The sequence below is a fragment of the Rhinoderma darwinii genome, chromosome 4 (genome assembly GCF_050947455.1).
Source record: "Rhinoderma darwinii isolate aRhiDar2 chromosome 4, aRhiDar2.hap1, whole genome shotgun sequence".
Classification (NCBI taxonomy): domain Eukaryota; kingdom Metazoa; phylum Chordata; class Amphibia; order Anura; family Rhinodermatidae; genus Rhinoderma; species Rhinoderma darwinii.
Genome location: NC_134690.1, coordinates 266,220,790 through 266,246,724, shown reverse-complemented (window position 1 = coordinate 266,246,724; position 25,935 = coordinate 266,220,790). Strand labels below are relative to the sequence as shown.

General features: G+C 42.8%; 1 protein-coding gene across 4 annotated transcripts in view; it reads right to left on the bottom strand.

The window, feature by feature from the left end:
* The window catches only part of RNASET2 (ribonuclease T2), a 54,434-nt gene extending 46,481 nt beyond the window's left edge, over window positions 1–7,953 (bottom strand). For 2 of the 4 annotated variants that reach the window (XM_075862454.1, XM_075862451.1), the window contains exon 1: window positions 7,823–7,953. The gene's annotated coding sequence lies outside the window, so the exon portion shown is untranslated. Of the gene's footprint in view, window positions 1–7,811 lie in introns of all 4 variants that reach the window. The other 2 variants (XM_075862453.1, XM_075862452.1) reach the window with 2 other exon arrangements.
* Between the last annotated feature and the right edge of the window lie 17,982 nt (window positions 7,954–25,935).

Sequence of the window (25,935 nt, the reverse complement as noted above, 5' to 3'; positions counted from 1 at the left end):
AAAAGAAGGAATTTGTATTTCCACTTATCAATTCAAATAAAATCTATGAAACACCTGTGGGGTCAAAATTCTCACTATACCCCTAGATTAATTCCACAAGGGGTGTAGTATCCCAAATGGAGAGTCCCTTTTGGGTCGTTTCCACTGTACTGGTACCTTAGAGGCTTTGCAAAAGCGACATGGTGTCAAGAAACCAATCCAGCAAAGTCTGTGCTCCAAAAGCCAAATGGCGCTCCTTCTCTTCTGATCCTTGCCGTGTGCCCAAACAGCAGTTTATCACCACACATGGGGTATTTTCGTACTCCAGAGAAGTTGCTTTACAAATGTTGGGGTTCTTTTTTTCCTTTATTTAGCTAAAGCTACGTCTTATTGAAGAAAAAGGATTGTTTTTATTGTCACTGACCAATTCTGATAAAATCTATGAAACACCTGAGGGGTCAAAATGCTCACTACACCCTTAGATGAATTCCTCAAGGGGTGTAGTTTCCTAAATGGAGTCACTTTTTCGGCGTTTTCACTGTTTTGGTCCCTCAGGGGCTATGCAAATGTGACGTGGCCTCCGCAAACCATTCCTGCTAAATTTTAGCTCCAAAAGCCAAATGGCGCTCTTTCCCTTCTAAGCCCTGCCGTGTGTCCAAACAGCCGTTTATGGGGGTATTGTTTTACTCGGGAGAAATTTCGTTACAAATGTTGCGGTGCTTTTCCTCCTTTAGTCCTTGTGGAAATGAGAAAAAATTAGCTAAACCTACATTTTCTTTGAAAGAATGTAGATTTTCATTTTCATGGCCTACTTCCAATAATTTCTGCAAAAAAGGAGCCCTTGAAACCTGACATGGTGCTTAAAATATATTATAATAAAAAGGAGGCTAGTTACTCCTTTACTTCTGAGGCCTATGCTTCAGCCCAGTAGCACACTAGGGCCACATGTGGGATATTTCCTAAAACTGCAGAAGCTGGGCAATAAATATTGAGTTTCTCTAGTAAAACTGAATTTCTGCAAAAAGAAAAAAATAAAATAATGAAATTTGCAAATTTCACCTCTACTTTGTTTTAATTCCTGTGAAACGTCTAAAGGGTTAAGAAGCTTTCTAAATGCTGTTTTGAATACTTTGAGGTGTGAAGTTTTTAAAATGGGGTGACTTATTGGGGGTTTCTAATATATAAGGCCCTCAAAGACACTTCACAACTGAACTGGCCCCTGTAAAAATAGCCTTTTGAAATTTTCTTGAAAATGTGAGAAATTGCTGCTAAAGTTCTAAGGCTTGTAACGTCCTAGAAAAATAAAAGGATGTTCAAAAAACAATGCAAACATAATGTAGACATATGGGGGGTGTTAATTAGCAACAATTTTGTGTGGTATAACTGCCTGTTTTACAAACAGATACATTTAAATTTAGAAAAATGCTAATTTTTGCAATTTTTCACAAAATTTGTTTTTTTCACAATTAACTACTAAATGTACCGAGCAAATTTTAACAGGAACATAAAGTCCAATGTGTCACGAGAAAACAATCTCAGAATCGCTTGGATAGGTAAAAGCATTCCAAAGTTATTACCATATAAAGTGAAACATGTCAGATTTGAAAAATGAGGCTCTGTCAGGAAGGTCAAAAGTGGCCAAAGCGGGAAGGGGTTGATAATTCTTGGAGACATCAGGTTGGGGGTAAAGAGTTTACTGATATAATAGGGAAAACATCTGACTGCGGCAGGTGCCATTCTGTTTGAACCTCACACATGCTCAGTTGTAGTGTCGAGACTGTGGGATATACTGGCTACCAGTTAGGTCATGTGTATACAGGTTTATGTAATACACTACAGGCAAAGATAGACGGGTTCCTCCTAGAAATATGGATCAATACGCTTCTATTATATGTCTACATATATATATATGATACATAACAAGTGAGACTTTCTCTCCTCTCTCCCTCCATCTAAACGATTGGCTGCAGCTAGTCAAATGACACATCATCGGCCGTGGCTTATCTTAGACATTGACGTCCGTTTACAGAAATTGGGAACATGGGGTAAAGCAAAGACTTTATTATACAAAATTCCTGTCAGTGTAACTTCCCCATGCAATAATCTTTCCATAGAAACAATAGAAATTAGTAACAGAAAATAGGTGAGAGGTTCCACTAAAATATAACAGATGGTTAGTTACATAACATCTCAGACAGCTGTTGGTTTGGACTACTCATTTAAAAGGACATAACATTTGCTGACACCATTAAACCAGACGTGAATGAGGAACATCTGAAGCCCCAGTATTTCTCACTTCCTCTTTAAAATGAGGTCTCACATGACAGTCGCATGACAGTTTTATCTCCAAAATGAGATCTTAATGGTGACATTATAGCTTGTAGAGCAAAGATAGTCTATAGATATTTAATTTACGATTGTCTCCTTCAGAAATGATGCCCCCTATTAGTTTTATCGAGTTAACGTGACCAAATATTAAGGGCATGCCCCCACGTGGCGGATTTCCTCCGCAACTGTCCGCATCAATGCCGCACCTAATCCGGGTTGCGGATTACGGCTGCGGATCTGCCCAAAATGTGCAGAAAATTGATGCGGACTAGCTGCTGCGGACTGCGGAAAAAGTGCTTCCCTTCTCTCTATCAGTGCAGGATAGAGAGAAGGGACAGCACTTTCCCTAGTGAAAGTAAACGAATTTCATACTTACCGGCCGTTGTCTTGGTGACGCGTCCCTCTTTCGGCATCCAGCCCTACCTCCCTGGATGACGCGGCAGTCCATGTGACCGCTGCAGCCTGTGATTGGCTGCAGCCGTCACTTAGACTGAAACGTCATCCTGCCCTACCTCCCTGGATGACGCGGCAGTCCATGTGACCGCTGCAGCCTGTGATTGGCTGCAGCCGTCACTTAGACTGAAACGTCATCCTGGGAAGCTGGACTGGAGACAGAAGCAGGGAGTTCTCGGTAAGTATGAACTTCTATTTTTTTACAGGTTGCTGTATATTGGGATCGGTAGTCACTATCCAGGGTGCAGAAACAGTTACTGCCGATCGCTTAACTCTTTCAGCACCCTGGACAGTGACTATTTACTGACGTCTCCTAGCAACGCTCCCGTAATTCCGGGAGCCCCATTGACTTCCTCAGTCTGGCTGTAGACCTAGAAATACATAGGTCCAGCTAGAATGAAGAAATGTCATGTTAAAAAAGCAAGACGCATCCGCAGCACACATAACATGTGCATGACAGCTGCGGACTTCATTGCGGAATTTAGAATCTCCATTGAAGTCAATGGAGAAATTCCGCCATGAGTCCGCAACCAGTCCGCCACTGCTCCGCAACAGACAGAGCATGCTGCGGACACCAAATTCCGCTCCGCAGCCTATGCTCCGCAGCGGAATTTTACGCATCGTCTAAACGAACACTTCTAAATTTAAGTGGAAGTCAATGGAGAAACGGCTCCGCTGCGGATTAACGCTGCGGAGTGTCCGCAGCGGAATTCAAGTGAAATTCCGCCACGTGTGAACCCAGCCTTACAAAGATTTGTCGTGTGTAATTTCCTGTGGCAAATCCGCAGCGTAATACAGTACCAGCAAAGTGATTTCAAGTAATCTCATCTACACGTTGCAGAATTTTTCCGCATGTAAACTGACCTGCCTCTGCGTATTTTAAAATCTGCAGCATGTCAATTTATCTTGCGTTTTCGCCTGCGAATTGTACATGACAAGTTTATTTTTTTTTAAAATGCACCAAAATCTGCAGCATAAAAACTGCACCTATTTCCGCATCAAAATGTAAAAACCGCACCTAAAAACGCATCGAAAAACACTATTAGGGCTTATTCAGACGAACGTGATATACGTCCGTGTTACGCGCGTGATTTTCACGTTTTTAATGCCCCTTTCGCTTCAGGGCCAGTCACCGCCTCCCATGCGGCGAAACTTTTATACTGTTTCTATGCCGTGCACCCTCAAACTGTTCGATACCGTTATTTCATGTATTTCGATATTAAGCTGTGAGGCCGCACAGCTAAGAAAAGTAACACATGAAAGTTGTTGTGATACAGCCATTGCCCCGCTCCTGAGTCCTGACAAGTGCGTGCATGGTCAGAATGATGTGATGCGGCCGGCGCTGCACTAATGAGCGGTGGCACTGAAGACTGAGAACATGGTGGGCGCTCTACAAAACATCCCCATGCACTGTCCTCAGCACCAGCCGCATCACCTCATGCTGACCGCGCGTGCGCACTTATTGTCAAGGGCGGGGCAATGCCTGTATTACACAGCCGCAGCCCCGCTCTAACAGCAGAGATCACAGAAAACTCTCATCTCCGCCCATATTCCCCTGAATGCTACAATCAAAGCTGACCGCCACTGCAGCATTCAAGGGGTAAGCGAGAAGGAGGATGCCCTTTGGATTGCGGGACATACCATGTATGGGCCATTGAAGGACCCCAGGGCTGTCTGACCATATTTCCTGTTAGGGCATACTTCGGTCCATACAACTGCACGTGTACTATCAGTATATAGATATATTGCAATACATTATTTAAAGTTTCAAAATAAAAAAGTAAATAAAGTAATGTTAAATTTTTAAAAAGACACATTTTTTGCAATAAACATTAAAATAAGTCTCAATACATGAAATATACACATTCGGTATCGTCGCAACCGTAATAACAAATTTATAGCGTCATTTATGACAATTACGCTCTCATAAAATAAAAACTGCTTTCTTTCACTTATTAATGTGAGGCACGAGGCATTATGTATTTTGTACCTCCATGTGCCTCACAATAATACTAATTAACCCCATCATGTACCTCACACATTAACCCAATGTTGTCCATTATGACTGTGAGGAACATGATGGGGTTAATTACTATTAATGTCAGGCATATGGAGGTACAAAATTCATCACACCACGTGCCTCACATCGGAAAATGGAAGAACATTTTTAGTATTATTATTGTTGGCAAAGTATCATTTTGGTATCGAGGATCGCAATACTACACGAATTATCAGTATCGAAGTCCAAATTCTAGTATCGTGACATCCCTAAATGCCTGAACTATAAAAATATTTATCCAATCTAATGTGAACGTCATAGCAGGAAAAAAGGTCAAAATAGCCGAATCGCTGTTATTTTGCAACTTCAACCTCCCAAAAAAATGTAATAAAAACTGATAGAAGTCCCCAACATTCCCCAAAATGCTATTAATAAAACTACATCTTTCCATGTCCAAAAATACGCCTTACACAGAAATATAAAAAAGTTACGTGGGTCACAATATGGCGATGCAAAACAATTTTAGTTTAAGGGAAAAAAAAACGTCTGCCTCCCATTGAAATCGATGGGTGGCGATTTAAGATGTTTTTTGGCACTGATTCCGACACGGTTTCCGCATCAAAATAAGCTCCATAAAACTCAGTGTGAACTAACCCCAATGTCGGGTTCCCACGTAGTGTAAACGCTGCAGAATTTCCGCAACGTCATTCTGTGCGGAAATTCCACAGCATTTACAGTAGCAAAGTGGATGAGATTTAGAAAATCTCATGCCCACGCTGCGTAAAAGGAATGTAGCGAAAACGTTAATAAATTGACCTGTGGTGCGAAATGTAAATCCGCAGCATGTTAATTTATGCAGCGTTTTGGTTGCTTTTCTGTTGCGGGTTTTCCCCATTGAATTCAACAAATAGTCAAGTCTTGCGACTTTTGCAGAGGAATCGCAGCGATTCCGCTGCAAAAATCGCATCTCAGAAATAAAATAGTTTTATACTTACCCAGAACTCCTTGCTTTTTCCAGTCCAGCCTCCTGGGATGATGTTTCATCCCATGTCACCGCTGCAGCCGTCATCTAGAGAGTCCAGACTGGACGTCAAAGGAGGGATGTACCAATATGAGAACGGCCGGGGTACATATGAACGGAAATTCCGCCCAAAAAACTGCACCACAATGTGGTGCGGTTTACTGGACGGAATGTACTGCGGCTTCCAGGTCAGATACGCTACGTAGTTTTGCGCTGAGTATCCGACCCGTGGGAACCTGGCCTAGGAGTAACATAGTTAGTGCGGATGAAAAAAGGTGGATGTTCAACCAGGGGTTGGGTGAAGGTAACTTTGTCACCCCCTATGTAACCAGAGGAAGGTCAAATTAAATCCATAAGGCATGAAACAATCTTTCCTAAGAGCATGTTCACATTTGAACGGATATAGACACTCTCTCGCACCGTGGCAAAGAATGCTCTGTTGGCTTCCGTTGGCATAATGGGTGCCTATGGGTATGTTTATTGTATGCCAGGGAGCTTTTCCGGCGCGATCTTAAAATGTACAGGGAAATGCAGTGTGAAAGTAGTCTAAGCTTGTGGGACTATAAGGAAAGCAGTGAGAGGTCCGGCACATGATGAAAAGTAAAAATGCAAGGCTGTTTATTGGTATCACTTTAAAAAACAAGTGATTAAATTCCCAGGCAGAGAACGCTTACGTGTTTCGAACTTCTCAGTTCTTAATCATAGAGAACTGAGAAGTTCGAAACGCGTAAGCGTTCTGTGCCCAGGATTTTAATGACTTGTTTTTTTAATGTGATATCAATAAACAGCCTTGCATTTTTACTTTCCATCGTGTGCCGGACCTCTCACTGCTTTCCTTGGTTCCTTACCTACCTCCAACATAGATCTTGTGCTCGGGCACCGATGGACAATGGGACGTGGCATTTCCAATTTGCTTGAGTGGTGAGCGGACCAACTTTTCTTTGTTTCTTCCCAACTATATTGTGGGACCATAAGGCCTCCTTCACACAGGGTTTTTGTCTGGCTTTTTAGGGTATGTTCACACGCCCTATTTACGGACGTAATTCAGGCGTTTTACGCCTCGAATTACGCCCGAAAAAACGGCTCCAAACCGTATGCAAACATCTGCCCATTGAATTCAATGGGTCTTACGGTGTTCTGTGCAGACAGGCTTTTTAAAAAGACGCCCGCCTCAAAGAAGTGCATGTCACTTCTTGGGATGTAATTGGGGCCGTTTTTAATTGACTCCAATGAAAACCAGCTCCAATTACGTCCGTAACAGACGCCGCAAAAAACGCGAGTACATGCAAAAACGTCTGAAATTCAGGAGCTGTTTTCGTCTGAAAACAGCTCCGTAATTTCAGATGTAATTGGCGATACCGTGTGAACGTACCCTTAAACTGCATGATAAAACCACATTTAAAATGTATTTATTTTTTATGGCGTTTTTTTGTGGCATTTTATAGTATAAAACATTTTAAACATGTGCTTTTTTTGGTCCTATAAAGAAATTTATGTGGAAAAACACCATATGCAGAAAACGCTGAATTTTCAAAAGAAACACCACTGAACCAAAAAACGCTACAAAAACTCCAGAAATCTAAACGTTAGTGTATGTAGACTTTCAATATTTCAAAAAAAACAAACTGCATGAAAAACTCAGCAAAACGCTGTCTGTGAATCCAGCCATTAGGGCTACAATAATCAGGGCATACAAATAAATCACTCATCCAGCAAACAAAACGCTGACAAAAGTAGATGCCCACATGCAAACAGAAACGAGCCCCGATATAATCCATCTGAAGTGGCTGCCCTAGTTACCAGAAACCAACAGCTATGCCCCCATACCAACTATGCCACCAGACAGTAAGCAAAGGAGGAAGCTCAAGAGAGGGACGTTCTGAGCGCTCATATGTAAATGCCACCCTGTGCCATCACTACCAGCCCCTATCTATAATAACTGGTATAGGCGACGCAGCTCCAGAGACAGTTACAGCGTTCCCTCCACATACTCACTGCCTATACTTCTACATGGACGTAAAGAGACATTACCATTTACTTACTTACTCCTGCTGCCAGATCCACACAACAATAGAGTGCGATGCTAGACCTGTAATAGAAACAACTCAGGAACTCGCAGAGTGCAGCGGCGCCTCCCCTGGTACGACCTACTTCCTCTTCTGCCGTGCTGTGAATGCTCTACCGCCCCCTCGTGCTGACATTGTGCACAACAATAGAACTGACTAGCTGGCAATGCCCAGTGCTAACTGGGCACAAAGAACCCTACTGACTAGATTACTTCCCATCATGAACGATCATCCTGCCAGTCACAGAAAAAATTCCACAGCCGCTGCAGAACAACTGAAGGACCCGAAGTAGTATTATTTATACTAATTACATCTTCCTACTAAATAAGTACCACTGATAAGATACCATTTCTTGCTCTTTTAAGGTGGTTTAAGGACAGATATCGCCTATGTTTACCACTTTTAAAACGAGTTCCGATCGACAATACAGCTTGGTATTAGATTGGCGCTCATTTTTGCCTTTAACCCTTTCAGGACTAAGCCACTAACGTCAGCCGCAGGACATCAGTAGGTAAGTATGCGCGTTGTGGTTTTTTTCTCTTCTGTTTTGCGGTTTTTGGGCCGGAATTACCTGTGGCCGCCAGGGAGGATACGCTGTGTACCTCTACGCAGCGTATCTGCTCCTGTGTGAACTTACCCTTAAAGGGGTTTTCCAGTCCCTAAAAATCGATGGCCTATCCTCAGGATAGGCCATCAATAGCTGATGGGTAGGGATCTGTCTCCCTGTATCCCCGCCAATCAGATGTTTTGAAGGGCGTACATCACTCGTACGAGCGCTGCTTCCCCTTCATTTGTATTTGATCACTGTGAATGTTCGACACACATGTAGCGGCGATTCACAGGTATTGCAGCCTTCTCCTATTGAAGTGAATGGGAGAAGAAGGCTGCAATAGTGTGAATCGCCGCTGCTACATCTGAACAGCTGATCATCTGAACAGCTGATCGGCGGGGATACAGGGAGTCAGATCCCTACCCATCAGCTATTGATGGCCTATCCTGAGGATAGGCTATTAATTTTTATTGGCTGGAAAACCCCTTTAAAGTACCATATAATGTACTGGGAAACTGAAAACAATCTTTGTGGGGTGCAATAGGAAAAAACTGGGATTCCTCCATTGTTTGTTTTTTTTCGTCCGGTAAAAACGACATTATTCTGCCGCTCAATACGATTGAGTAACTAAAATTCTTCATAGTTGTCAGGAAATTATAAAAACCCAATCTACCACAGGGATGGGACCCTAAAATGTTTGACCTCAGACATGATATGAACGAGAATATCACAAAGATTTTGTCCTCTCCGGTATGTTACAGATGGATTTCTTGTAATGACTCCTTGTAGATCTGGATCCACGTACAGTAAAGCCCAGTATCTACGCAGTATTTGAGTAACTTGATAGGTATGTGTATCGAAAGTTCCAATCCATTTTATTATTTTAGGTGAATCTGATTTTGAAGTATTACCTGTCAGTTCTCTTCTGTCAGTCGCCCTGGCCCTGGCAAACACTTTGTGAAGTGGTTTCTTGGGGTAGCCTCTGGCCTGCAACCTGCGATACAATAGATCGCATTATTTTTTAAAACTCTCCTCGTCAAAACAGTTCATGCTGGCTCTTAAACATTGTCCAACTGGTATTCCCTCTTAAGTATCGGTGTTCCAATGCAAAAAATTATTAGTATCTGTCGTTTTTAGATAAATGTAGTAGAGACACTGCCACTAGGCTCCAGGGAAATCCTAAGATCTAAGAAATTTATAGTTTTGGGATGAATCTCAGAAGTTAATTTTCATCCCTATCTCATTGTTGTTTAGTATCATAACAAAATCATTAAACAGACCCAGATCGCCATCCCAGGGTAACAAAACGTCATCTATATATCTTACCTATAGCGGTACCTTTTATTTGGTGATAATATCCCCCATCAAAGATGAAATTATTATGTGTCAGTACAAAATCTAATTATGTAAGAACAAAATATTTGCGTTGTTGAAATTGAGTGCCCTTAGTGCAAAGAAAATGTTGAAATGCAGTAAGGCCAAGCTTGTGATGGATACTGGTATAGAGGGATTCAACGTCAAGGCTTGCAATTAACCCCTTATGGACATGGCCAATTTTGGCCTTTAGGACAGAACAATTTTTTTATATTTCCCTCTTTGCATCCCGACGCTCATAAATTATTATTTTTTTGTTCGACGTAGTTGTATGAGACATTGTTTTTTGCGGGACGAGTTGTACTTTAAGTTGGTACAAATACATTATCGTTTAATTTATATAACTTTTTACTATGGCGAAAATGCAGAAAAAAACCAGTTCCAATATTTATTTATTTTTACACCGTACACCGATCATCATAAATAATGTTATACATTTGTTGTTCAGGTTGTTACGGTCGTGGTGATACAAAATAGGTCTATATTATTTCATGTTTTCGGATTTACATATTTTTTTTATTTAACATTAATTTTTTTTTTTACATTCATTTGGGTACATGAGGAATAACACTATTTCTGGCCATTATATGACCTGTATATGGTATTGTTTAGCAGTTTTCAACTCTGCAGGCTTTATGTCTAATTCTCAGTTGTCTCTGAGCTAGTGGGCAGAGCCTAACTGCCATCATATATTCTATACACAGCACACAGAGAAGAGAAAATCCTGCTCCCTAGTCCCTATCTCTCACATATATATACTGTGTATATATATATATATATATATATATATATATACTGCAGCAGCATGGGGATATTATATGGCAGTAATGAGCAGCGTAGCTGAAAATCCAGCACTGGGGTGAGATCAGCTTGCCTATGTCTCACTCTGTTTCCTCCTCCTGTTTCCCACTCCCCTCTCCATAGACTTTTATGGGTAGTGTGTCTGTCTTTCTCTCCTTGGTCCCTCCTCCTGCTCCCCCCTCCTCTCTACGTAGACTTCCATGGGCAGCATGCATGTCTCCATAGACTTCTATGGGAAGTGTGTCTGAGTGTCTCTCACTCTGCTCCCCTACCCTCTCCATAGACTTCTATGGGCAGCGCGTCTGTCTCTCTCACGCTGCTCCCTCCTTATGCTCCTGCCCTCTTCATAGACTTGTATGGGCAGCATGTCTGTGTCATTCTCTCTCTGCTCCATCCTCCATAGACATCTACAGGAACATGTCTGTGTCTCTCTCTGTGCTTCCTCCTCCTGCTTCCCCTCCCCTTTCCATAGACTTACATGGGCAGCGTGTCTGTGTCTCCTCTCTGATCCCTCTTCCTGCTGCCCCTCCCCTGTCCGTAGACTTGTATGCAGCTTTCTGTTGCTGACTCACTCTCTCACTGCTCCCTTCTCCTGCTCCACCTCCACTCTCCATAGACTTTTATTGGAAGGCTGTGAAGAGACACACCCCCACTTTCTGCAGTCCGTCTAACTGCTCAGGTACTATGGATGGATTTAACTTGACAACAGGGGGTGAACAGCATATTACAGGAAGGGAGACACCTAGTGGCAGTAACTTCAAACAGAATTTATATGGATAAAACAACTACATTTTAACAGTAAGTAAATTACAAAGTTGATCTATATCAGTTATACTATTAGATTAGCATAAATTGTTTGAAAAGTTAGTGTGCATTTAAGGACCCCATGTTCTGAAACATGTAAGCAAGATACAGGTAGATTCTGGAGTTATCCTAAACTTACATTGATGTTCCAGGTTGGCTGCAGCTTCTGCGTGCACTGCTGATTTGATGGAAAGGTGGCGAGTTGATAATTTACAAATCTAGATGTGTGCAAATCTGTGAGATTTCGCAAATTTGTAGTGATCTATATAGTCCAGAACCTGCCTCTGTGGGATGGGCGTTTCTGAAGGAGTCTAATTTGACACTTATTGCAAAGGAACATCTTTTGGATAACACATTCTATGAGCCTTGTATAGCTCTGATTGCCGGAAGTTCCTGGCTCCTATATGCTGATTTTATTACTGAAGCCAGCTTTTAAAGGTAGTCCATCACCAGACAGACCCTTTTCATAAAAAAGATCTTTAAAATGCTCATAGTATTGAGATTCAGCAGGTCCAAATGTGAAATGTGTGCACTGTATGCTGATCAGGATGCATGGTTGTCCGAGGGGCTGATGCAACTCCTTTCAGTTCCCGAGTGCCCTTTCCGCGTTATGTCTCCTGGCCAGTCAGACAGTGAGCCACTGTAGCCTATGGATTGCTCTCGCTGAATCACTATGTTATGAGTCTCACCGGCGAAGTGGATCCTTGAACTGCAATCGGTTTGGCACTAAATTAAAGTAAGGAGTCTATGAAATCTCCCCACTCTTCACCCTTAAACTCTGCATGGAAGTATGGAATTTTAGGTCAGATTTCCAAGTCACTGACACCAGATTTGTCACTGATTGGCGGTGGATATTCTGCTTGGAGCATCTGGAACAGATCCAAAGTCAGGAAAGGAACCAGGGGTTGTCACCAGGAAAGTGGTCAAGATGCCTCAAACCAGAGGATGACCGAATACGTAATCAGAAGATGAGCGAGGGGGGTCAAAACTAGGAGGTTGAACTACAAGTATCAGACGATTTATCGGAGCAAGATGAAGGAAAGCCTGAGCCTGACTCTGATTCTGATCTTAAACACTAGAAAACTAGCTCAATCGGATGTACCTTAATGCCCAGTCAATGATGTCAGTCTAGATTCCAGTTTTAATAGACCGCCAGGGCCACCATGAGAACTTTTTGGGTTCCATACAGTCGTGGGGGGGAAGTTAACGGAAATTGGCGAGAGAGGCACTGGGGTGAGACGCAAACTGGCAGTGGCTCTGTGGTGGGGCAGGGCAGAGACAGTAGCACAAAAACAGCCCACCCCGAAGCAGAAAGAAGATAAAAAGGAAGGGCGAGGCTTGAAATCTTGATCTTTTTTTCTCTTTGTGTAAACCAATTTTTCGGATAGTAACACATGTATCAAGTGATTTTACCAATGAGATATGAACATTTGGGGTTATCCAAAGTTTGGCTATTGCAAGTCTGGCAACAAATTTTGCATTAAAAATTATCCGTTTAAGAGCGTGGTTGGACGAGCTGGAGAGCAGACGTGTGTGAGGTGTGCTCTGCATAGGCCTCAGCTTTAAAGGGACAAACCAACGGCAGAATGGGGAAAACACGCTCCAAAAAGACCCTACGGGGCTCACAGATGCAAGGGGGATCGGATACCCCGATTTCAAATTTCTTCCAGCCGCTCGGTGAGGGTGAATCGGGGTCGGAGGGACCCACGACGCCGCCATTGTTGGACGCGCCTGAACTATGTGCAGAGCTCAGCCCTGCTCGGATCGTTCGTCGGGAGGAGGAGATGGTGTCCTCTGGGACCAGAGAGACAGCTGCATGGTGCCTTCCAGATCAGGCGAGTTACAATGGGAGTGAGAGGCCGGGGAGACACTTACCTCGAGGTGCCGGAGTTGCCACGAGGCAGTCTCAAGATGGCGGTTGCAGGGAGCGGAGCGTGGAGGAGGAGGTAGAGGAAGATGTGGAGGTGAGCTTCGCGGCAGCGGACCCTACCTCTGTGCTGGGACCTGGTGAGGGCTTACGAGCTGACTGCCATAGCACTGTGCCCGGGAGGCTATTTTTGCAGATGTCCTCTCAGAACCCTGGGGAATCATGCCCTATTAAGGGGATATGGACGCTTCCTCCTCAAATTATGGGGGTGTACCCCCGGTGACGTACCTGCCTCAAAGGTCTCGAGGAGCTTTAGGAGGGGTATCGTGTCCATTACCCCCTTTCCGTGAGAGTCCGATGGGGGACTTGCCGCCTCCAGCACTTGCTGTCCAAACGTTCCGAGGCCATCCGGAGCTGTAGGCCTTGTTGGTACTTCACCCTTCCAAAAGAGACATGGATCTCCTGGCCACCGATCTAAAAATGGCCTGGCGACGTGACTTACATGTTGTAAAGTCTGAGGTGTCTACTCTGCGAGCTAAAGTGGGGAAACTGGAATCATTGCAGGAGTCTATGTCTGCTTCCATTCAACAACTTAAAGATGCGCAGAGTTTCCTCTACACAGCATCGCCAAATTCAAGCGCAATTGGATGACTTAGAAAACAGGAACAGAAGGATTAATATACGTCTCAGAGGTCTACCGGGAGCAACGCATACCTCAGATCTGATGCCAACATTGACTGGTATATTCAACACTTTGCTTAATCGTCCAGTGGATACTCATATTGAGATTGATAGAGCACACAGGGCCTTGCGGCCGAAGAGCTCTGATTCCTCGAGACCGCGTGACGTCATCTGTCGTATCCATTATTATGGCTTGAAGGAGAAGATTATGCAGAAAACGAGATTGCAGAACGAGATAGATTTTGATGGAGCAAAGTTTCTCCTGTTTCCAGATTTGGTGAGGCGTACGCTTCGGCAGCGTGTGTTGATGCGACCGCTCTTATCCGTTTTGCAACAGCGTGGTATACCTTACAGATGGAGCTTTCCCTTTGCCCTGCATGTGCGAGTGGAGGACAAAGCTGTTTCATTGGCTACGCATGCTGATCTTGCAGGTTTTTTGCGGGCCCTGGGTTTGCCTGAAATTTCCTTGCCGGACTGGGACTCCTTCCAAGTGGACTGGTTGCCGGTCCCGGGCCCTGCATCCATCGGGTTGCTAAGATCTGGAAGGAGGGAGAGATCCAGATCGCCGATGCCACAGAGACCACCGCGTTGGAGACAAAGAGCTTCCCGTCAGGGCATCGGGAGCTTTGATTAACTATTCTTCACTCTGAATCCTTTTTTGTTGCAGGTACTCATCAAGACGGGGACTTTCTGTTTGTTCAGTCCCGAGAGTATGTAGAAGAGTCACTTGCTGATCCATACTGGGTTTGATTATGGACCCTGTTTGTACTAAATGCTGTTCTTTTCATTGATAGAATGTGAAGGTTTGATGAGGGCTTTTGCTAGGCGCATATGTTTCCCTTATCTAGTTAATCTCAGGGTTATGCAGGTTTGTCCCTAAAATAGTATTTTATATATTTTTTTTCAGGTAGAGGTGCTAACATAGGCCGTGGAGTGTAGATTCATACATGTATCTTACTGTTATTGGTGGAGTTTTTCTATCTGTCAGTAGTCTTCCTTGTTCCCCACATAGGAATTTCACTGAGAATTGGTTGGTTCTCTTTAGTAATACAGGTGCTTAGTGGCAGGAAATAGTAGCTTTTTCTTGACAGGATGTTTTGCTTGTCTCTGTTTTTTTTATTATTTCATTTTTATTATGCTGTTCTCTCTATATGCAATGTATACATGGAGTGTTCGGGATAGAATTTATGTCATAAGTGTTTTTGTGGGCACCGCGGCGACGGATGTGAATTTATTTTGCTTTACAGCTGGTAGCTTCATTGGTCTCCTCGCGTTCTTGGATAATGGCTGATTTTACTATTTCATCCCTGAACGTGAAGGGATTTAATGTTCCAGAGAAGAGGTCGCAGAGCTAGTATTCCTCTCATAAATAGAAAACCCAGGTTCTTTGTTTACAAGAAACCCATTTTCAGATGGAGCATGTTCCAACGATTAAAAATAAATATTACCCGATCGGCTATCATTGTAAAAAATAAATATTACCTGATCGGCTATCATTTACCGAATGGTAAAACTAGAGGTGTTTCTATATTTTTGCATAAATCCTTTCAAGGTAGGGTGGTGGATTCCTTGCTGGACTCCGAGGCATGGTTTATTTTCCTGAAATGTGAATTGGGTGACCGCACCATCACGGTGGCCAATGTTTATGCTGCTAATACTAACCAGGTCCCTTTCTTCCTTAAAATGTTGGATGATCTGTGCTCCTTTTCGTCGGGCACTCCTATTGTGTGTGTGAGGATTTTAATTTGGCCATTAACCCCTTAATTGATACATCTTCCGGGTGGACTTCATTAGCATATAATAAGTTGAATAAACGGAGGAAGCTGCTCAGAGATATATTCAACTTTGTGATGCGTGGCGCTTAGCTCATCCAGATGATAGGGATTTCTCCTTTTTTTCTTTTGCACATAACTCATATAGCAGAATAGATTATATCTTGGTTCATCATAGCTTACTATCCTCAGTGGTGGATACCTCCATAGGCAACGTGTTTCTCTCTGATCACGCTCCGGTGTCTTGTGCATTACGCTTTTCACCACAGCCACGTAGAGAATTTACCTGGCGTCTCAACTAATCTTTATTGAAGGATTCCTTGTGTATGTTGGAGTTGAAAAAGACAGTGGAGAATTTTCATGAGGATCATGCACGGGATACAATTGCTCCTGCCGTGAAATGGGAGGCCCTCAAATGTGTTCTTAGGGGGGTCCTTATTAAGCATGGTTCTGGTCTCAAGAGGGAGCGGGGTGCGCAGCTTAACATTCTTTTAGCCCAGTTACAGGCTCTAGAATCTCAACATAAACAGACATTGCAAGAGTGTACACTGAGGGAACTTGCTAGAAAACACCATGACATTCAGCTTCTCTTGGATAAGAACAGCGCTCGGCTTCATCAGGTATGCTCTCGCTTTTACTATGAATGGGGTACTAAGGCGGGGAAGGCATTGGCTAGAGCGATGCGGGATCTTTCTTTTATACCCTCCATAAGAACTGAGTCGGGGGAGTTAGCGTACAAGACGGAGGATATAGCATCGTCCTTTTGTGCGTACTATTTCTCGCTTTACAATTTGCCCTCTCCAATTTTGTGTAATATTCCTCCTAAGCCGTTGCTGAGTATATGCGGGATACTGCGCTGCCTACGCTGTCCCGAGAGGAGGCTCTGAGTCTGGATTCGCCGTTCACTAAGGAGCAGATAGTGCTGGTTATTAAAGCCTTACCAGCTGGGAAGAGTCCAGGGCCGGATGGGTATACGGCAGGTTTTTACAAGTCATTAGTGGAGGAATTGGTGCCATCGTTGCTGGAGTCGTTTAATTCGATATCTGACCATACAAAATTTCCGGATTCATTTTTGCAGGCTCATATCACAGTCATACCAAAGGAGGGTAGGGATCCGCAACACTGTTCTAACTATAGACCGATCTCTCTCATCAACACTGATGCTAAGATGTATGCTAAGCTAATAGCAAATAGACTGGCCGGGTTCTTGGGCTCGCTGGTTCACCCGGATCAAGTGGGTTTTGTCCCAAGGCGCGAAGCCAGAGATAATACGCTGAAGACCTTCTCCTTGATTCACCATGTGAAGAAGCATAACATTCTGTGTATGCTCTTGTCTTTGGATGCTGAGAAGGCCTTTGATCGGGTGGACTGGGGGTTCCAGGAGGCGGCTTTAAGTCAGATGGGGGTGGGTCAGTTAATACAGATGCGTATACTGTCTCTGTATCATAGTCCTCAGGCAAGAATTAGGATCAATGGTTCATTGTCTGTTCCACCTAGGATTGGGAATGGCACTAGGCAGGGATGCCCACTTTCTCCCTTGTTATTTGCTGTGGTTATGGAACATCTCTTGGTAGCGGTGAGGAACAATAGTGACATACGGGGTATTCAGGTAGGGGGCTATGTAATTTAAGGTGTCTGCTTGTGATTTGTTGTTTTATATTAAACACATTTATCTATGCCGTCTCTACTGAAATCCATATGAACATATAGTTATTTTAGTAATTATAAGATGAATATTTCTAAGAGTGAGGCCATGAACATCTCTTTGCCGGCTTCAGAAGTGGACAGTTGCGCAGTAATTATTCTTTCTCATGGAAAGCAGGCTCTCTGAAATATCTGGGGGTAAATATACCGGTGGATATTGCGGATTCCTACTCTCTTAATTTCCTGCCTATTCTTCAAGCTCTTAGAACTGATTTGGCCAAATGGGAAAACAAGGATTTTTCTTGGTTGGGAAGAATCAGTGTTGTTAAAATGAATGTCCTGCCTCGGTTGATGTATTTATTTCAGACGGTACCGTGTACACTCCCTAGACAGTTTTTCCTTTTGTTAAATAAAGCTTTGAACAGGTTCATTTGGCGAGCTAGACCACCTAGGATTTCCAAAGCAATTCTTATTAAGAGAAAGCAATATGGGGGATTGGGTCTCCATGACTGTCAATGCTATTACTTTGCGGCGGTGAGTTCTCGAATATTGGACTGGTTCCATCATAAAAATTCTAAGTTGTGGGTGAAGCTGGAGGAATTTTTGGCGCCGCTTCCCCTTACTGCCCTTCCGTGTCTTAGACTGCGGTATTACACAGCTAGTTGCAACACTCAACTCCCTTTTGTAGCAGGACAGGTAGTCCTCAAATATAAACGGTTCCGGCGACTAGCTGTAGTGATACCTTCAGATGGTCCGCTGGTGTCGATATCCCACAATATAGATTTTTCCCAGGGGTTGCGCCCCCTTATTCCTCTAGACCATCTCCTTTAACTTTCCATTATGTTTTAACGACTCAGGGTCTTAAGTCTTTTGATGTACTTGTCCCGGAATTGGAGAGATCTATAATTAAACGCTGGGACTTTTTACGGGTACAACACTTCTATAATGATAATAAGACGAAGCTGCGTCTGCATAGGGACCTGACACCGCTGGAGCAGTTGTGTGTTGCCTCTATTCCTCCAGTTAAAACTATCTCTATCATTTACAATTTTCTGCAGGATTTAAGTAATGATACACTTCCGTCCTTTGTGAAGGGGTCGGAGAGGGAACTAGCTTTGCCTCCGTCGATCGTTGACTGGTCGAAAGCGTTTGCCTTGTGTCATAAATTCTCTATCTCTTGTAAAGCCCAGGAAACTAACTATAAGATACTATCTAGATGGTATAGGGTCCCGACGTTGCTCCACTCCTTTTATCCAGCTGTACCAGATGAATGTTGGCGGTGCAACAGAGCAGGTGGCATTATGTTGCATATTTGGTGGGGATGCCCAGTAATACACACATTCAGACCCCCAGACGAAGGCTTCCGGGCCGAAACGCGCGTCGGGGTGGACGCCAGTCACTTGCACTTTGCCATGGGTAAGAGACATGTGCATATCATGCACGGTTCATTGTGATATATCTCTATTTCCCGTCACTCGCTGTACTTGTTCTCTCTGGAATTGTGATGTACTACTGCCCTAGATATACTGGGCAGACTAATTACCAATGTGTATATACTTTTGATGCATTTGTCTCCCAGTACCTCTTAGTGACCCATGGTTGGCTGTTTGAACACCATTATGACTGTTACTTAACATAGGTGTGCTCAGCCTGTTTCTATGTGACATGTGTTCTGGTTGTCCATTTTTTCTTGTGGTTCGCATCTCTACTAATTTTATACATGTGTTTATTTTAATTGATTCAATAAACTTTCATATTTTTTAACCCATTTTTCGTGTGTCAGACTCCTAGTTATAGGTTTTGATACACACATTCTGGTCTACAGTAGTGGACCTGATTCATAAGATCACAAGTCAGGTGCTTCCCAATACTCCGGAGGTGTTGCTTCTCTCCATGAGATATATGAAAACCCTGATTAGTTTCCTGCTGATCGCAGCTCACACTGTTATCCCGCGTCTTTGGAAGACCAGTAACGTGCCTACGATTACTGACTGGTTTCAGAGGTACTACATCTACAGAGAATGGAGGAGGCAACACAAGCCCATCATAGGTCCTCTGGAAATGTGAGGTTGGTTTGGCAGGAGTGGAGAGTGTTCTGATGATTATTTGTTGTATGCATAGGCTTCATAGGGAGGGTATATGGCCGGATAAGGTGGAACTTGAATATTAAAAGGGTTGTCCAGTCCCAAAAAATGTATGGCCTTGAACCGCTGCTACATGTACGAGTGCTGTGGCCTCTTTAAAATGGCCCCTTCTAAACAGATGATCGGCAGGGATGCTGGGAGTCGAACTCAGACTGATTAGATATTGATGGCCTATCCTGAGGATAGGCCATACATTTTTTTGGGACTGGACAACCCGTTTTAAGGCTACTTATAATTTCTGCATTATCTTATTAGGTCAAAACCAAAACATATGTAGCGAATCCACCTCCATTTCTCCACATTTAGGACAATTTGAATGTGTGTAGTGTAACCTATTAATTATGAAAAATTGTGTCCCTTTATGTGATTTATTAAGTAAGAGAGGTTGTTCTTTTTCATTGTTGAGAAGTAAAAGAGTTTAACCCCTTAGCGCACCAGGACGTACCGGTACGTCCTGCATTGAAGTGCTTTAAGGCACAGGGACGTACCGGTGCGTCCTGGCTAAAAACTGTCACCCTGTCAAAGGACAAGGTGACAGAACTGTGCCGTCAACTGTTTATGACAGTTGATCGGCACAGTAAGACGGCAGGGGACCATTCAACGCGGTCTCCTGCCGGCGATCGCTGTGATTGGTCAGTCAAAGCAGACTGACCAATCACAGCTCTATGACGTGTGTATGTGATGACGCTGGCTCAGAAGCTGAGCCAGCGTTATCACCGCCGGGAATCAGCTGCCCGACGCCCCTCTGCAACGGCCAGGACCGGAGCTAGGCTCCGATCCGGCCGATTAACCCCTTCGATGCATCGATAAACGTGATTGATGCATCGAAGTGGCTTGTAGCCCTGTCGGCAACCACGATGGTTGCCACGGGCGCGGGTGTCAGCTGTTTGTCACAGCTGACATCGTGCCCTAACGGCCAGGACCGGAGCAAGGCTCCGATCCGGCCGATTAACCCCTTAGATGCAGCTATCGCTGCATCTAAGTGATTAGATCGTACCCTATGGTTGCTAATAACAACCATCGGCACCCGCGAGTGTTCTGATGGTTGCTATGGCAACCATAGCCTAACAATCGCTTCCTAGTACGGAAGCCTATTAGGCCCCACTGGGAGGCGAAGCCTAATAGGCTTGCTGTCAGTGAATAGCTGACAGCTCTAATACACTGCACTATGTAGGTAGTGCAGTGTATTAGAATAGCGATCAGGGCTTCATGCCTTCAAGTTCCCTAGTGGGACAAAAGTAAAAGTTAAAACAAGTTAATAAAAATGTTGTAAAAAAGTAAAAAAAAAATAAGTTTCATGTTAAAAAACACTATAACAGCCTTTTTTCCTATAATAAGTCTTTTATTATAGGAAAAACCAAAAAACATAAATAAAAGTACACATATGTGGTATCCCCGCGTCCGTAACGACCCAAACTATAAAAATATCACGCTATTTTACCCGTACGGTGAACACCGTAAAAAAATTAAATAAAAAACTATTCCAGAATCGCTTTTTGTTAGTCACTACCCCTTGCAAAACAGAATAAAAAAAGGGATCTAAAAATTGCATGTACCCCAAAATTATACCATTAAAAAACGCAGCCCGTCCCGCAAAAAACAAGCCCTCCCGCAGCTTTTTTGACGGAAAAATAAAAATGTTATGGCTCTCAGAATCTGGTGACACCAAAAATAAATTATTTGAAACAAAAGTGATTTTATCGTGCAGACGCTGCAAAACTTAAGAAAAACTATATATATATGGTATCGCCGTAATCATACCGACCCGCAGAATAACGTAAAATTGTCATTCATAGCGCATGGCGAACGCCGTAAAAAAAATAATAATAAAAATCATCAGAATTGCAGGTTTTTGGTCACCTTGCTTGCCAAAAAAATTTAATACAAAGTGATCAAAAAATCGCATGTACCCCAAAATGGTGCCAATGAGATCTACAGATTGTCCCGCAACAAATAAGCCCTCACCCAGCTCCAGGGAAAAAAAATAAAGACGTTTTGGCTCTCAGAATATGGCGATGCAAAATGTGCAAAGTGTCCAAAAGCGGATAATATCGGGCGCCATTTATCAGTGCAACACCGGCCACGTCTGCGGATTATTATTTATTTACCGCATTATTATACTCTCTTATTATACCCCTGATGTTCTCCACACAGCTTACATATGCCCCCACATCATAAACTGAAATACCAGCAATACCCCAAACAAAACAACTAGCGAGCAAAATCCACGCTCCAAAAGCCAAATGGTGCGCCCTGCAGCGTGCCCAAGCAGCAGTGTACGTCCACATATATGGCATCGCCATACCCGGGAGAACCCGCTTAACAGTTTGAGGTATTTGTCTTCAGTGGCACGAACTGGGCACAAAATATTGTGCACTAAAATGGCACATACCTGTGGAAATTTGCAATTTTCACTTTGCACCATCCACTGAGCATTCATCTCTAATAGAAAAAAAAAAAACCTGTGTGGTCAAAATGCTCACTACACCCGTTAATAAAATGCCTTCAGGGGTGCAGTTTCCAAAATGGGGGTCACTACTTGGGGGTTTGTTTTACTATTTGACCCCAGAGCCCTGCCGTTGTGGGCTAATGCTGCGAAAATCACCAAAATTGGTCTCACATGCGCCTTTCACTCCTAAGCCGTCATATGTCCAGGCAAATGATAAATGCCTTGAGGGGTGTAGTTTACCAAATGGGGTCACTTTTGCCGGGTTTGCAGTATTTTGGCCCCTCAGTGGCTTTTCAAATGTGACATGGGGCCGCAAACCATTCCAGCAAAACTTGAGCTCCAAAAGTCAAATGGCGATCCGTCCTTTCTAACTTCCGCCATGTGTCCAAACAGCAGTTTATTACCACATATGGGGTATTGCTGTGCTCAGAAGAGTTTGCTTTACAAATATTGGGGTGTGTTTTCTCCTTTATCTGTTGTAAAAATGAAAAAATCTGAGCTAAAACGACATTTTATTAGAAAAAATTTAGATTTTCAATTTCACGGCATAATTCCCATAGATTCAGCAAAAACCGTGTAGGGTCCAAATGCTAACTATACCCCAAGAAAAATTCCTTGAGGGGTGTAGTTTCCAAAATGGGGTCACTTTTGGGGAGTTTCCACTGTTATGGTCCCTTCAGGGCTTTGCAAACACGGCATGGCACCGAAAACCATTCCAGCAAAATCTGCGCTCCAAAATCCAAATGGCCCTCCTTCCCTTCTGAGCCCCGCTGTGGGTCCAAACAGCAGTTTATTACCACATATGGGGTATTGCCGTAATCGGGAGACATTGCTTTACAAATGTTGGGGTGCTTTTTCTCCTTTATTCCTTGTAAAATCTAAAACATTGTATGTTTTTCCAGAAAAAAAGTAGATTTTCATTTTCACAGACCAGTTCCAATAAATTTAGCAAAAAATCTGTGGGCTAAAAATGCTAAATATACCTCTTGAAAAAATCCTTGAGGGGTGTAGTTTCCAAAATGGGGTCACTTTTGGGGAGTTTCCACTGTTATGGTCCCTCCAGGGCTTTGCAAACACGACATGGCACCGAAAACCATTCCAGCAAAATCTGCGCTCCAAAATCAAAATGGCCCTAGTTCCCTTCTGAGCCCTGCCGTGGGTCCAAACAGCAGTTTATTACCACATATGGGGTATTGCCGTAATCGGGAGACATTGCTTTACAAATGTTGGGGTGCTTTTTCTCCTTTATTCCTTGTAAAAATGAAAACATCGTATGTTTTTTCAGAAAAAAAGTAGATTTTCATTTTCACAGACAAGTTCCAATAAATTTAGCAAAAAACCTGTGGGCTAAAAATGCTAACTATACCCCTAGAAAAATTCCTTCAGGGGTGTAGTTTCCAAAATCGGGTCACTTTTGGGGGGTTTCCGTTGTTTTGGCACCACAAGACCTCTTCAAACCTGACATGGTGCCTAAAATATATTCTAATAAAATAGAGGCCCCAAAATCCACCAGGTGCTCCTTTGCTTCTGAGGCCAGTGTTTCGGTCCTTTACCGCACTAGGACCACATGTGGGATATTTCTAAAAATTGCAGAATCTGGGCAATAAATATTGAGTTACATTTCTCGGGTAAAACCTTCTGTGTTACAGAAAAAACTGTATTACAAATGAATTTAGTAAAAAAAAATTGAAATTTGTAAATTTCACCTCTACTTTGCTTTATTTCTTGTGAAATGCCTAAAGGGTTCAAATAATTTCTGAATGCTGTTTTGAGTACTTTAAGGGGTGCAGTTTTTAAAATGGGGTGTTTTATAGGGGGTTTCTAATATATAAGGCCCTCAAAGCCACTTCAGAACTGAACTGGTCCCTGAAAAAATAGCCTTTTGAAATTTTCTTGAAAATATGATAAATTGCTGCTAAAGTTATAAGCCTTGTAACGTCCTAGAAAAATAAAAGCACGTTCAAAAAACAATGCAAACATAAAGTAGACATATAGGAAATGTTAACTAGTAACTATTTTGTGTGGTATAACTATCTGTTTTACAAGCAGATACATTACAATTTAGAAAAATGCAGATTTTTGCAAATTTTCTCTAAATTTTGGTGTTTTTTACAAATAAATATTGAATTTAATGACAAAATTTTTTCAGTATCATAAAGTCCAATGTGTCACGAGAAAACAATCTCAGAATCGCTTGGCTAGGTAAAAGCATTCCGGAGTTATTACAACATAAAGTAACACATGTCAGATTTGAAAAAATAGGCTGTGTCCTTAAGGCCAAAACAGGCTGTGTCCTTAAGGGGTTAATAACTTTTCAATATTGATTCCCACTGTGATTGGGAACTAGTACCTAGTACATAGTACTTCATTTTTTTACATTTCACTACATTTTTTTGTGATATAATATATTACATAATTATACATTTTTGCAATAGTGCCCTTCTTTTTAGTGCCAATAAAGTAAAAAATTTATAAATTACCCCTGCAGCAGATTACCATAGAAGCGGATGGAGCGACAGCGCAAGGCCTAGAGGGGGCTCTGGGGCCCTATATTTCCCTGAAATGCGCCACACGATGTATGTGGTATTATAAGTATGGTGGTATTATTCAGTCACTATGTAGTGGTAATATATAGTCATAGTTTAGCTGTATTATTTGGCCCTTGTATAGCGTTTTTATTGGTAATATTGGCCTTGGTATACTGGGTTTTGTTCAGTAACGGTATAATGGTAATATGTATGGTGGTATTTGCTCCTTGTATAGTGGTATTATATATGGTGGTAACTATATGACTGTGTTATTTAGAGGTTCACTATCATACATAGATTAGTGCTTTTGAAGAGACAAACCATGTGTAGGCACCACAGTGCTGATTTTTATTATAAGGTATATCTGAGGGGAGTACTGCTGCGGTGCTGTATCTAAGCCTGTCATGTGTAGTAAATGTTACTTTATTTTTATATATATATATATATATATATTCTATTTATTTTTTTTTATTTTTTTTTATTTGGGGGGGGGGGGGGATATATCTTTTGTGAGGAAAAAAAGGATTGGGTATGTTTAAATCCAACATGCCCAAACCTTTATTATCTTGACATCTGCCGTTGGATGAGAGTCAGGACACCTTTAATCATGTTAGATGTTTGGTTGGTCATGCCGAAATAAGCCAGCATTCATCTAATGTGTGGGGTGGGGGCCCTTATTTTATGTACAGCCCAGGGCCCAAGATCATATTAATCCACCACTGAATGACCCAAATTAAAGTAAAATGTATTCCTAGTATACCTAACCGCATGTTCTATTTAAAGAAATCTAAAATAAAAATTAGAAGCTACAGTGCTTAAGTCTTAATAATTCAAATTTTAAAAGATTACCATGTGAAAAAAATTGGTTAGGCCTCATGCACACGACCGTATTTTTTCCCACCCGTAAATACTGGCGTAAATACGGGCCCGGTGTCACACGTATTCGACCCGTTTTGCACCAGTATTTACGGACCCGTGCCCGTAAATATGGGTCCGGTGTCACCCGTATTCCACCCGTATTTACGGGCACATTTTTGGCGGCAAAATAGCACTGCACTAATCGGCAGCCCCTTCTCTCTATCAGTGCAGGATAGAGAGAAGGGACAGCCCTTTCTGTAATAAAAGTTAAAGAAATTCATACTTACCCGGCCGTTGTCTTGGTGACGCGTCCCTCTCTTCACATCCAGCCCGACATCCCTGGATGATGCGGCAGTCCATGTGACCGCTGCAGCCTGTGATTGACCTGTGATTGGCTGCAGCGGTCACATGGGCTGAAACGTCATCCAGGGACGGCCAGGACGTCGGGCCGGATGTCGAGAGGGACGCGTCACCAAGGCAACGGCCGGGAGACCGGACTGGAGGAAGCAGTTAGTTCTCGGTAAGTATGAACGTCTTTTGTTTTTATTTTTTACAGGTTGCTCTTTATTCTGATCGGTAGTCACTGTCCAGGGTGCTGAAAGAGTTATTGCCGATCA